We start from the raw sequence: 14406 nt of genomic DNA, 5'->3' as shown, positions 1-14406 counted from the left end.
GTGCTACTGCAGATCCTGCTTAATCTTTTCTGGTACAAAAAGGATAGCCTATCAGCTAGCATACTGTCTATTAAAATGAGCGTGGGAGAGTCTTGGAGGTTTTTTTCTCTCCATTGCTATCTTGAAGTATTGGAGCAGACTGATAGCACAGAGACAGACTGCTTGCTTAAAAGCTGGGGGCAAATATTTCCCTTGTAGCTGCTTTCTTCCAGGGGACAGAGGAAGTGACCGGTGGTGGTGGTGGTGGTGGTGCTCTGACATAAAATGTCATTAACAGTGTTGTAGTCGCGTACGCATCTGATTTTAAATAAGGTGTTAAATGTGTACGCATCACACCCCATTCTTTACTCAGAGGAGGACAGAGTTAGGTTTTGTTTTCTTTTTGAAAATTAAATGGCAGGGAAAGTACCTGTGATGGTAGGAGGCTGAGAACTGTCTCCGTCCTGCTTGAGGACTGGGGGAGAAAGGGGTGTTGGTTAATATGCAGCAGAGGAAAGTCCAGCTGTATCTAGGCAGGTGATGCTGCCAGTGAGGTGAGGAGTATAGCTGAGTGCCCTTAGACCCCCGAAGGGGCTGTGTAGCACCATGCTATTTAGGCACACTGCTTACTTGAATTGCTTTTAAGGCTGGTCACACTTAAAATGAAAACATTGTGATTGTAGCATAGAAGTGCTAAATTATAGAATTGAAAGCAAAGTTAAAAAGGGAAAAATAAATGACTGCAGCACAATTCTATATGATGCTAAACAGCAGATTTTTTTCTTAGCTGCTCCAGTGCTTTTGCTAGTTTAGGGATTAGGAGGGGTTACAGAGGAGAGAAGTGGGAAACTAGCCCCCTTCCTAACTTGCTTCAAGTTTCACATAGCTCTGGGCTGCCTTTCTTTCCTCTTGTTCAAAAAGAGTAGTCCCCTGATCTCTCACAGCTTTCTTCACTGCTCTGTTCCCAACTCATGCTGCTATTTGTTTCACAGGTAGGAAGTGACACTTCCCATCAGTCCTAGCCCTGGGAGCATCTCTGCATTTACATTCACACTGTATTCCTTATTCAGCGCTTTCCATGCTGCTGGTCACAATATTTTTAAGGACAGTTGCAGCATTGTAGAGACCTCAGACAATAGGAAGCAAATTTGGTGACCATACATCTTACTGAATGCCAAGTCTCTGGTCTTTGTAAATTGATTTCGAGGTTGTAGAGAAGGATGTACTCTGGGGCATGCGCTGCAACTGGGACAAGTAAGGCTTCTTTCCCACCTGTGCACCACAGTTGTCTACCTATGGAAACCAAATGGGAGTGTATGGGAGGGTTAGAATATGTCTGGATCTTACGCCTTCATGACTAGGACACATGCACACAGCTGACAGCTGAGCATCACTCAAGTCTTCTACGCTAGACATGTAACTGCAGGGACCATACCTGAAGCAGTTATAATACAGGCTAGACACTTGGCATTAGGTGGACTTTGCTTATGTCCTCTGTCAGTTTTACCTGATCAGCATTCACCAAATGGCAGGCACTCTGTAGTTGCAGTATGTAGTGGCAAATCCTCAGGAACCAGGTTCTGAATGGAGAAACTGGGGAAACTGGAGGAGTTCCTCACTGCAGCTTGAAATATCTGCTGGTGCTGGGGGCAGGATTTAAGGGATCTTTCTTTAGCTCAAGTGGTGGAGTTTTTATTTGTGGACCTGAAAGAGCAGGGTTATGATTGTGTCTGTATTCATCTGTAAGTGCATGGGAGAGATTCCTGTAGCCAGAGATCTGCTTTTGTTTGTAACAGGGTACAAATTAGCTGGGTAATTAGTAAATGTGCAAATGTAGTTTGCCTGCCCAACTCAACATGATTTAATCCACAAACACTTAAGATGACAAAAAAAGTTGGCAGTGTTTCACTGTCTGCTTTAGAAAATGTGACTCATTACTTCATGGGTTGTCAGGGGTATTTCTCCGGGCATTTTTCTGATCTCCCAGCTGAGCTGTGTATGTGGGGAGCATGTGGGTGTGAAGCCTTCGCTCCAGCATGTTGTCCAGGAACTGCCTTCCCTTTGGGAAGAGCAGCTATCTTTTCCCACAAGAAGACTCTAGCTCTGTCCTGTTTGTGAGAACAGTGCTGCAAGCTGCTCAGACGGAAAGCGCATGGGTGCTTTGGGAATACTTGGAAAGGTAATGATGCTCTGATAAGAGGACAAAGGAAAGTAGGATACTGCAGAGACTGTCATTCAGAGAAATCCAATTAGTATCCAGTCTTCAAGGGAATGGTTATTATGAACAGGACCTGAAGACTGGAAACGAATTGGTACAGCAGTAGAATCACTTTTTTTCTGCTTTTTTTCTGCTTGAATTGTTGCTACTTATGACACGTGCCTCCCGCAAATATCTTTTAACTTAAGGAAAACAGTGACAATTCACATTATTAGATATTAATGGGTAGCCTTTATTTTAATTCCATCCCAGAAATTATGCCATGAGTCTGGAGTAGACAGCTGCTGTTCTATATTGTGCAGAACATGAGTTTGCCCACTCCTTGGTACCCAGTCCCTTTTTACAAAAGTCCCTGCAATAGCGAGTTCAAAAAAAGGTTCAGCATGTGCAGAAGATGCATGTGGAGCAGGAGAAAGAAGAGGTTCTGTTAGGCACCGAGGTGAGGATGATCACAGACTGGATTCCAGCTAGAATAATGGAGATATGCACTTCAGTATGAATAATTGCTTCTCACATAGCATGGTCCTTAAGTGAATATGAACAGCCTGCCTAGGAGATGTATATAGATTTTAAATGAATTGTTTCAATCAATTATCTGTTTGCACCTCTCAAAGCAGTGTGTACTGGTGTGGGTATTATATAAATCTGTCTGCATTTCATATCCAGACATACGGGCATAAATATTCATGTACTAGTTCATATATAAATGAATAATTAACATCCATGATATCCCCGGGATCCACTTGTAGAATCATAGTACAACACCCACTGAGCCTCGTCTACGAAGATCACATTAGTATACTTGGGGTGTATTCTGTGCTGACTGACAATCTATTGCTAGCAAAGGATGCAAAACAACACAGGTTTAGTGCTTTCTGTAGGGCACCATGCCAGCTTGATATAGATGATGGGGAAGAGCTGTGCAGATACTTGACCTCTGTCTGTAAATGCTCCCCATCCTGTCACCAGGGCAGCTCGTGAAAAAAGGATGCAGTTAAACCATGAGCGTCACTAAACAAAGGCCCAAAGCCCGACTCTAGCTACCTGCCTAGTTGTACTAGGCTTTGCAGGCTGTGAAGCATTTACTTTTCCAGACATGAGTATAAATTCTGGTCCATGGACTTCTGAGGGTCTGGGAAGATTTCTGAGGGATCTGCTAAATCTAAATGAGAAAAGCAAAACTCTTGTCATGTCATGTAAATCTTCTAAGCAAGAGTCAGCACCTCTCTTAGAAACAGCTCAGAGATCTGCAGAGTGTAAAGAGTTGAAAACCTCTGAGCTATGTGATTGGAGTTTTCTCATTTGTTGAAAACCTGAAGATGAAGGAATGCTCTAGTGTCTCTGGCCTATATAGCTGTAGGGTCTCTGGCATTCAGTGCCGAGACAGCTCTACCTTCTCCGTGTCAAACCAATATCTGTGGGACTTGGCTTTGGTTAGTAAAAGGAAATCAACTGGTGATTCACATATTATCAATTGTTTCTTATCATCAAAGGGCTTGATGGAGTTGCTCCTGCTGGACACCAGTCAAGCTACTATTATTCAGTTGCATATATTGTACGCTTGTGCTCTTTAATTTCCTGAGTCTGACCAGGCCGCAGGTCTAGTTTTTCCTCAAAGAGACGGTTCAGCTTCTTTAGGCACCCAATAGTAGTGCTGATCCTTCTACAGATCTCCCAGTTGCTTAAGTACAACTTTTCTCAGAGCTACAATGGCCACTCCATATTTACAATTTATTTCTTCATGGACAAATGGTAGTGAAATCAAGTAAACTCTCAGGTTTTGTTAAGGGTCCAAAAATGATCTCAAACCCAGATTATGCAATAAAACATCTGGATGTTTTTTCTTGTCTTCGTTTCTTACCACTTTAGAGTTTTTTTCAGAGTTGGCTCAGACACTGGTAGTGACCTTGAAAATGGAGGGCATATCTTCTTGCCCAAATCAGTTTGTATACAACCAGCTACCTTTGGCTGGTTTTGCACTTAGGAAGGACTCCTTAACTATGGTAGGTATGTGGACGTCACTCAAGAGAAAGCATGCAAATTAAATCAGCTGGGAAATTATAGGATAGAGGTATTTTTAAACAGGCAAAACCGAATTGGAATTTTAAAGTTGTATGTAGACAGATTCTCAAATGCACTTTCTTTGGGAAGACCTTGAAAACAGGAGATGAGGTGTTGCAAAGTGTTTGTAAGAAGTGGACTCTGCAAAATGGGCGTTGCAACTTTAGTGCTGAAAGCGTGAATTACAGTATGAAATTTCCTACCTAGCAGCTGGAAGTAGACTTCCCAATCCTCACATAACCCTTCTTCTAGAGAGAAACAGATCCTGTATTCCTTTAGAACACATTACATAGATGTTGCCTAGACAGCTTCACCTGACATGATCATGACCTTGAAAAAGTACTTTTTTTAATTGGAAGAATTAAACAAAACCAGAAACATTGAGAAGACTCTAAGAATCTGTCCTCTTCCTAAAAGGAATACATAAATACAGAACACTGTCAGATACATCTGAGATGTTGCCTTGACTCTCAGACCAATGGGAGGAAGGACGGCGAGGGGAAACGAGGCCCGGTTAGACAAAGATCCTGGCAGAACAGGACGCAGAAACTGTTTTATGTTTGCAGTCCGCTCTGGCAGTCAGACTTGAATTTTGTGTTTCTTTCTTTACATGTATGGCTGGTAACAACTAACTCTGTCCTCAGCTAAGTGACCCCCTCAGGGTTGGAGTCTGGAAATCAGTAGAACTTTTTGTATTGTTTTATTCTTCTCTCCTTGAGCATGTTTTATGAGGTTGGTATCACAGAGCCATCTCTAGAGTAAGCTGAGGACAAACATTCTGTGAGTTTGTGCTTGTTTAAATAGCTCAATTAAATTGAGGGGAAGCTATACTCTCTGACATAATGGGATGATGATAATGTTCAAATTTTACTGGTGGCCTCATGCCCCAAGCCCCACGGGAGTCATTAATTGGAAAACAACTAGCAGCAAGATTACAAACCGGCATGCAACACGACAGGGAGGGGAGGAGAACACCTTCAGCACCAAACTGACCAAACCTCCTCCACTCACACTTGCCTAGGCAGGCAGTTCGTGCCATAGATTGTTGCAGTGAAGAAAACAAGCAGTGATAGGTCATGCTGAGGAGAAAATCACAGACGTGGGTATGTTTCCAGAGCAGAAGTAAGCAGCTGAGGGCCCAGCCCTTGCCTGTTCTGCAGAGGTCTAAGGGGGGGATTTGGCAATTGCACACAGTTCACCTTCACAGAAGTATAGGATGGCATCAGGAGGGTCGGTGCTTTAAGTAGTCCTGTATTAAGATTAAGGAACTCGAAACGCTATGCTGGACCAATTACTTACTTGGAGAAAGGAAAAAAGACCCAAGCTGGGACTGATACAGATTTTTTTGTTTTGCTTGTTAACAACAAAAAAAAAAAATCACTGTTTCAAACCAGCCCAGCCTAAATTTTCAGTGATCAGAGGATATAAATTAGAGTTGCAAGTTAAGACTGAAATGTTCACTTTGATTAATGATCTGTTTTTAGATTCAAATTTTGCGACTTTCCTAGTGTTTTGATATTGTCAAAATCGCTTTATCGCCAGTCCCAGTAGATTATAACAACATCTTGTAATACTTTGTTATATTAAAGCTTTATGGTGGCAGGATGCACTTATGGCCTGAAAAACATTATTTCAGGGGTTTGGGGAGTGGGGAGAAAGAACTGAGCTGTTGGTTCCTAAAAAGAAAGGCAGGTAATGTATTACCTGTGGAGGGCTAGCCGGTGAGGAGAGAAATTGCCGTGTGCCTTTGCCTTAAGCTTTCCCAGTGAGCCTTTGACTCCAGGTCGCAGTGGAAGTGCTGAGCAGCAAGGTCCCGTCAGGGCTACACCTGCAGCACCAAAAAAGAAGTTCATCTCGGCTTCCCCAGCCGTGTACCCCCCCCCCCCATCCTGCCCCCGCCAGCAGTCTTGCTCCGCACATCCCTCCTGAGCATCCTTCTCAAACAGCGACTGCTGCGCTGCCGCTTCATGCTCGGTTTGCTCCGCTCCCACTAGCCCGGGCCCGGGGAACCCGAGCCAGCCCCTCGCCGGCGACGAGGTTTCGCCTCCCGCTCTGTCGTCCTTTGGGGAGGGGGTTAACTGAACCATTTTCTGCTGGCCCTCCTTCCCCGCATGTTGCGGCAGGCTTTGCTTTCCGTTTGCGCCCGCATGCCTCCCTGCTGGGTTTTTTTTTGTAATGAGAGCACATTCTTGTTTTGTTGTTTGCTTGCTTGTTTTCCACCAGTTAACCCCTGTGTGCGTTTTTCAGTCCTCCCTCCGGACAAAGTTAGGTTTCAGGCGCCGCTCAGGCCGGGGGGGGAAGCGGGGGCAAGGGGCTGCTCCGAGCCCCCCCCCGCCGCCGCCGCCGCCTCCCGCGGGGCCCCTCCCGGGCGCGGGCGGTGCCGCCGCGGCGCCGCCAGGGGGCGCGCTGCCACCGCGGGCCGCGCTGCGCTGCGCTGCGCTGCGCTGCGCTGCGCTGCGCTGCGCCGCGGCGGGGCCGGAGGGCGCCTCGGGAGCCCTCCGCCGCAGGAGCGCGTACCCCCGCGAGTGCCTCCGGCCACCAACTCCGGGGAAAGGTAACCTTTTATTTTATATTTTATTTTATATATTTTATTTTATTTTATTTTATATTTTATTTTATTTTCTTTTATTTTTAGCGTATTTGACTTGGCAGCTAATTCGGTGCCGGCACCGCGCACCCAGGGCAGCGTACATACATAACCTCCTCTGTAGCTCAGCGCCGCGCACCTTCCTCGCCCCTCTGCGCAGGGGGTCTGCGGCCCTGCCTCGCCCCGGGCTGCCCCCAGCGCCGCTTTTCACAGCCCGGGGATCAGGGCGACGGGAAAGGCCGAAGGCTGGCTGCGATGGACGCGCGCCTACCTGGAGGCCGCGCCGTGGGAATACAGGCGGAGAGGAAGGACTGCGTCGGCTAATGCAGCTTTCTGTCTCAGACAGGGTTGTGTTTTATATCGGTGCCAGGGCACTGATAGCGTTAGCTGCGAATGCAGCTGAAGTGCTCAAGAGGCCAGCTCTCCAAATAGTAGAAATAAGCACCCGGATGATGACTGTTGGTTGGACGTCCCTCCAAGCACCACCCAAACACAAGGCTGGGCTGCCCTGGCGGGGAGTCGCCTGTTCCCTCACCCAGCTTTCGGGCAGCTGCCCCAGCTGATGGATTTCTGACTGGTTCTGAAAACTCCCAAAGGACAAGGATACCATGACCCATTCCACTGTTTAATTATACCTGTTGTTAGACGGGTTTTCCCCCTCATATTTGACTAAATTCTCTTTACAGCAGCTTACGTTCAAGGTGGGACATGAATCAGACACAGAAAAAATGGTCCTGTAAAGTGTTTCCTTGTAAAAACTTCTTACGTGTTGGAAACCTGTTATCATCTCTTTTCCGTTTTCTCCTCAGACTAAACAATTGTTTTTACCTTTCCTTTTCATTAGTTTTTTCCAAGCCTTTTCACAGCCTTATTTCCCCTTTCTGTATTCCCTGTAAATCTATGTGCTTCTTAAAGTTTGCTGCTCCAAAGCGGACCCAAGTACCACCTAGCTGCTAGCACTGCATGTAGTGATTACATCTACTCTGAACGCCTGCAGCACATGCTTATGAAATCACCAGGAGTGTTTCTACGTTTATTATAGCTTAGTCTTGTCAGACTGGCATCCTCACAGCAGCATTTTAAATTGGAGGAAAAATAGCAGAGCTTTTATCCCTAGATAAAACCTCTTCTTCAATCACCTTATTTCAAGTAACTAGCCTAATAAAATTAAAGTGAATCTACATCCCTCATGTGCTGTAAAGTGTTGCTTAGGGCTTGAACAAAGCTATCTCTGTTCAATTAGTCTCTCACACGTTAAAAAAGAAATTCTATTTTTTTCCCTTCAGCATCGATAATAATTTTCGAAAAGATTTCTCGCAGCAAAGCTTACAACAGAGTGGAATTTTTATGTGAAGCTTTTATTTGGAGCTCTCTTCTCTTGTAAGCAAAATTAGTCCCTGCTTTCGGTGGGTATGTTTCATCATGTTTTACCCCCACAGTGTCCAGGCTGAGCATTCAAAATGCTGCTTATAGCCCCCTCAGTTGATACTTGAGGACTGATTTATGTGTCTCTCATGAAACAGAAACATCCCTTTGCTGTGAGCGGAAGTTCCCTTGCCCAGGGTCAGCGGATGTTGAGTTGGCGCGTCTGCCTTGAAGGTCTACCTTGTGTCATGCAGGGGCAGTGGTGGGGACAGCAGCTGGGTTATGATTGGGCTTTAGGATGCTCTAATGAGTCACTACTGGTCTTTTTGGACACAACAGCCAGTCTGCAAATTTGTGACACACCGGTGCTGGGAAGGGGAGGCTGGACTCTATGAATGATTATTTGCCCATTCTCAGTTCCTCCTGCTCCTGGCTGTCCTGTGGTGCTCTGTGTGGGAAGGTGGACCTCACTTGCTAGCTGCTCCCTTCAGCTCAGGCAGCACCTTTTGGTGCTGAAAACCAGAGGAAACAAGGAGATAGGAAGAGAGTAAGAAGCTCAAGCTACAGCTCCCAGGCTGATTTAAATGTTTTGTGGGACAACTGACAATGTGCTTTCTGGTCTATCCACTCAGTGCACAGTCATTGTGTTTCTTCTTCCCCGCTATGCGGCTGTGAGAGTATTGTAGTACAGATGCAGTACAAAACGGTGTGTGCAATCCGCCCTTTCTCTCCACATGCACGTAAGAGACCGCACAGGAATGTGAGCATATATCACAGCTGTGGTTCCCCCACGGCTCCTCTACTGGCATTTTATGCTGCTTCTGCCACCACGGGTCTGGTATGCTGAGCAGGGCTGCAGGATGGCCACTGTAGACCTGGGCTAGGTCTTACTCTAGAGAGCATAGGTAGCATCTGTGACCATCTTGCTTCAGAGGACCAAAGATTCTCTTCAGACTGCAAATGAGGCCTTGCTAGCTATTCATGCACAGAACTAAGAAATTTTTCTCTAAATTAGTTTTGATGTATATACATCTTTCTGGAAATTTTGTTCAGCTTGTCTTCTTGCCACATGCTAAGCCCTGTGTTGATGTTTTTAGCATCCTAGCCATGTGGATTGTTATTTCTTTTTCCTGCTGGCATATTGCTGTATAAACCACCAGGCACAACATTTCATCTTTAATTTTGTCTGTAGCTTAAAAATCATACACTTTTGTGTAGACTTTCAAAGTAGCTACACCTCTGCCCGTTATATTCTCACAGTGTAACAGCTTTTACCTTGTGCTTTATTCTGGAGCCTAGCAATTTATTTTGGCAAATGCAGATGTTGCGCCTGGGAAATGACATGTTATTACCCTTTTGACTTTATTCTGATACCGTTGTCTAGATCATTCTCCTTTGCAGTGTGAATTTTCTGTGCCTACTCTAGAGAAAAAAGGACAGGACTTGCAGTGTGAAGGTACCACTTCAGAGCAATGGTACTGTGCAGGGGAAGAGCGGGGAGGAAAGGACACAGCACAGTTGCTGTAAATGTTTGTGTATTCCCTGGTGGTGGTGATCTTTCTCTTGCACCTCTGTTCTCTTTATTGTCCTTTGGAGCATGTCCTTTGGCCATGACCTTTGTGTCTCAGAAAGGTGCTTGGGGTTCAAAGGGAAACAGTGAGGAGAAGATGGACAAGGTGTTTCTTTTCTGTGATTTTCCTTCCCCGTACCACTATAGACTCTGCTCTTTCTCAAGTTTCTGCCATGCCCTCGTTCACCTAAGCCACACTGTTAGCCTAGTGGCCTAGGGGGCGTTGCTGCAAAAATGGGTGGGAAAGATGGGGACATTAGGCCGGGCTCCCATATGTGGCCAGTGAGCATGTTACTGGGTGCTAGTTAAAGCGTAGGTGTGCAGTAGCAGTTGAGCCCCTTCAAAGCTTGCCTGAGAAGTATCCTTGTGGGGTAGAAGTGGAGCAAGGACTGCAAGTTAGGGCTGAGATCGAACTGTGGGCCAGCTCCTGACTAGCTGTGTGTCACCCACTGGTCTGGTTAACTGGTGTGTGCAAAAGTAAATGGGTGCTTGGTTGTTTTTCTGCTACAGTAGCTCCCAAATAGAATTATTTCCTCATTATTTCCTCTCGGGCTCACTTTTTTGCATGATCATGTTTCTCAACCACAAGGTCTTAAAAAGTAATCAAGAGGAACAAGAAAGATACAACTTGTGTGTGTGTGTGTGTGTGTGTGTGTGCACGCGTGTGTATGTGAAATGTGAAAGTGAAGCAAAGAGACTGTTCAAACTATGTAAGAGTTGTAGAAGAGCAGGGACTTGTCTCAATTCTCAAACTAGTGTTCTAACCACTTTGTTCTCTTTTCATCAGTAACACTTTTTCTAAGCTATTGTAATAGGTGTGAACAATCAGTGAATGTTTTTATTTTGAATGAGGGAGCATTTCTTTCACCTGTGAAGAGAATGAAAAGTGGTACTAGAGGCTGAATGGGATGCTTTCGGGCATTGTTTTTGGAGGTGCTCAGTTTTGCTTTTGTTTTTGTTTCAGTCTCTATGTTGTCCTCCTCCTTCCTGAAAATCCTCCCAGTCTTCTGGTTGTGGTCTTGATATGGGACCTGATGGCTTTGACATGAAATGTCTTTAACTGCTTTGTTTCGGTAGGGTTTCAGTACCTAAATGAGATGTGACATGACAGTATATTTGACAGAACTCTGAAAAATTTCTTAATTTACGGCTTTGACTGCAGTTAGTGTAAATTTGTATCTTTGGTTAGAAATTTTCTAAAAATCCTTTTCTGAAATTTCATTTCTGAAATGAAAGCAGATGTACTGGTTGTATCCCATTGTATACCTAGCCCTGTTAAACACTGACTTGCTACGTGACTACCTACACAGGTCAAATATAAATGTCTCAAGCTGAAAGTAAAACTCCCTTCCCGCATCCTTAGTGATATGGTCCTTTGGCATTCTTCCCCAAAGATGAATCCTAAGGGAATCTCATCATCCTTCAAATTCATGTTTAGGCTTTAAGTATAGTATAGTAGGCTTCAGTCCAGCAGCCAGTGAAGTTGAAAGTGCTAAACTTTCCTTTACAGACATGACTATTTTAATGACAGTACCAATTATGGACATTTTGGAATTTGAATAATAGTAATAATTGCCCCTCCTGTTGCTTCCTTTTTGTTTCTTCTTTTTTGGGCCAGAATTGTGGAGAAATTTTTATTGGTATCTAAGTGTTCTGATGGAAGCTTTAAATAGAAGAGGCAACTACCTGCCTTCCAGAATGGTTTTGCTGTGTCTCTGTTTTTTTATTTTATCCCTATACCAGGCCACAGAAACCAGAGCTTGTCACAGCAGTGCTCCCCTACTTAAGTTTTCAGCATTCAAGAAGAAAAAATTGAATTTTTCTTCTGAGGCTCCAACTTTCCAGTTTTCCTGTTAGCTCTCTAGAACGTGTACTCAAAAACTCAGTTGAAATTCATCTCACCTAACCTCTACGATGGAGTTACCATATGAGATACAGTCACTTGCCCTTCTGTAGGCAGAGAGGGGCATGAGAGGCGCTCCTGACACAAGTTTTCCTGATTTCTTTTATCTCTCCATTTTGTATATAGATGTTTATCCTATAAGGGTATATACTTATGTAAGAATAGTTGTAGCCTCACTGCCTTCTTTTATATCACTTGAGTTACAGAGCTGAAAACTAAGTAAACTCAGTAATTGCTATAATGTCACTCTCAGTGTGAATACAGCAACAAAAGCTCTTTGAATTGTTTCAGAGAGAATCCTCAACCTTAATTCACAGTTTCTGTGTGTACATAATTAACAGCATATAAGTCTTTCAAAATAAATAAAGGTGTGCCATTTATTTTCTGATGTGCAAAAGTGCAGATTTCCCCTCTGATCCGTCCAAAACATGCTGTGAACCACATCCCAGAATAAAGACTGTGCCTTACGTAGTCTTGTATTACAAGGAGATAAGGAAGAGCAGAAATCATATTTCTATTTACCTCACAAAGTCAGCATTTGAAGGACAGTGCTGCTTAGTAAATAAGAGGCTGAAAGTTGTATTTTGAAGACAAATTGTTTGACTGTGCTTTGTGTCTACATTCAGTTCCAATTTTGAGGTAAAGCTGCTGGGATTGTTGTGATGATGGGTGATTGTAGGGTACAGGTGTGTATGCTCAGCTTAGGATTTTTGCACGCGCATATGGACAATGCTTTAAATGCATATTTTATATATAAATATATATATATATATATATATATATATGTATATTCTAAATGGTAATGTCTGATTAACAGACTTAACTTCTCTGATCCTTCTATTGAAAGCAACAGTCAGGTTTCCAATATATTGCCTTTTTCCAGTACTCATTACAACATGTCCTGGCATTCATCAGCGCTTCCAAATTTACTAGGAAGAATATGATTAATCACTTGGTTCCTTATGCTTCCTACCAGACATACAGAGATCATTGCTGGCAAGTTGAAGTAATACATTTTAAAATTTTCAAAACTTGCTGCAACTAGTGGAAATTTGGGGTAAATACCAGTTTGAACAATCTGTCAGCACATTACAGTACAAAAGGTAACTCAGTATCTGACTGTAACTAAGGATATGATGACTAACAATTGCTGAGTTATCTCCGAGGAAGGATTTCTCTGTCACTGGAGTCAGTTAAAGTCTAGGGAAGGAGTTTGTGGAATTCATTTTGGGTCTAGCCCAAACACATCGCAAAGCAACTTGAGAAATCAGAGTTCAAATGTCAAAAGCCCCAAATTCTTAGCCAGACCTGGAGAACTGACAGTACTGTGCTTGCACTGGGATTTATTTGGTCTTGCTGGATTAACTCAGAATTCATATATGTAGGAACAGTAAACCAAATAGACAAGTTCAAACTGTGAAGTTCCATGTTTTCATCTTTGTCCTGCGAATCTGAAGCGTTTGGAAAGCCTTGCATAAAATGAACTTCTGCCAAGTTTTCTGAAATATGTACCTCTAATTTGTCTGCATTATATTTATTTGGCAAAAATGTATGTTGCTCTGTTTCTGACATTGAGAGCTCATCTGTGAACTGCAACCTATATCTCCTATCTGTATCTCACCGATATCTCGTTTCCAGAATTTTTCCTATGTTCGTCAGCAAAAGTTTAAAGCCACTCCTATCCCTGCTACTTTACAAGCTCGGATCACCACTGAAATGAGAGCACCCCCAGCAGTCAAAGAAAGAGCAGCAGCCAAACGCATTTAATGTGCCGACCGGTGAAGCAGGGAGGGAATGTTCTGGCCAAGAAGCCAGTGCAAGTGCGTAGCCTGCTTCCCTCTGAAAGCAACAAACAATCCTTTTATGTCCTCCCAGAAAAGTAACATCTTCCTATCCTCCCTCTGCAGCCTCCTTTTCTAGAAGCAGTCGCTCAAAGGGGCCTAGCGCAGCATCGTGCCTGTGCCTCCACAATTCACACATGTGGCTACGGGAAAGTGAGAATTTTTGAGTTACTGTTTAGATAGCAATAACACAAGCAGTAACAGAAGCCCTCTGACTTAATAAAAAGGAGGAAGTAAAGCCTTGAAGCATAGTTATGTAAGTAATCGCCAGCTACCATGTTTTCCTTAGGTTCGCTGCTGTAAGACAGCCAGCTAAAATGAACCGACACGTGCCTCAGCAACAGCTGCCAGCTGAACGTAAGCCGCACAGGGTTTAAGCTGGGTACGAGTTTGCGCACTGACTCTCTCCCGCAGAGAAAACAAGTTCTGGAAGCCTGGTTTCTGATTCGAGACGTCAGTAACGTCCATCTTCACCATTTCTGCACTGAACACTGTGTATTTTGAGCTGCTGCTACCCGAGGAAGGGGTATAGCCGCTGGATACTTATCGAAGACCTGTTTTCTTACAGTTAAATGCTTGACACATACAAACCAACAATATATATATTTTTTTGATCTGATTAATCCCTTCTTTTTCTCAGTGCTCCGTGGTACAATGTCACTAGATCTGAAAACCTGCTGTTCTAAGGGAAGTAGAAGCAACCGGCCTAGGGAGAGCGTCTCTCCTCACCCTGTGACTGACTGACTGGAGAAGTACTTGAGCCTGCTTCTGCTTCAGGCTGTGGCACTTAGACTCAGCCTGGCAAAGGCATTTGGCCAAAGACAGTCGCACACCTGCCCTGCGAAGGCCAGCCACGGAGGCTTTGGGGGTATGTAGGTTCCT

At 44.1% G+C, this 14406-nt stretch overlaps 1 long non-coding RNA gene across 1 annotated transcript; it reads right to left on the bottom strand.

The window, feature by feature from the left end:
• Nucleotides 1-2439: 2439 nt before the first annotated feature.
• On the bottom strand, nt 2440-12391 carry LOC138065977 (uncharacterized). Its single transcript, XR_011139062.1, has 3 exons — nt 7117-12391; nt 5963-6086; nt 2440-2664 (listed from the first exon to the last, which is right to left on the bottom strand). It is a non-coding gene; the product is annotated as an uncharacterized lncRNA (long non-coding RNA).
• Between the last annotated feature and the right edge of the window lie 2015 nt (nt 12392-14406).

This window comes from Struthio camelus, chromosome 2 (assembly GCF_040807025.1).
Source record: "Struthio camelus isolate bStrCam1 chromosome 2, bStrCam1.hap1, whole genome shotgun sequence".
NCBI classification, from domain to species: domain Eukaryota; kingdom Metazoa; phylum Chordata; class Aves; order Struthioniformes; family Struthionidae; genus Struthio; species Struthio camelus.
Note: the sequence above shows the minus strand (reverse complement) of the source record. Positions and strands in the feature narration are given on the sequence as shown.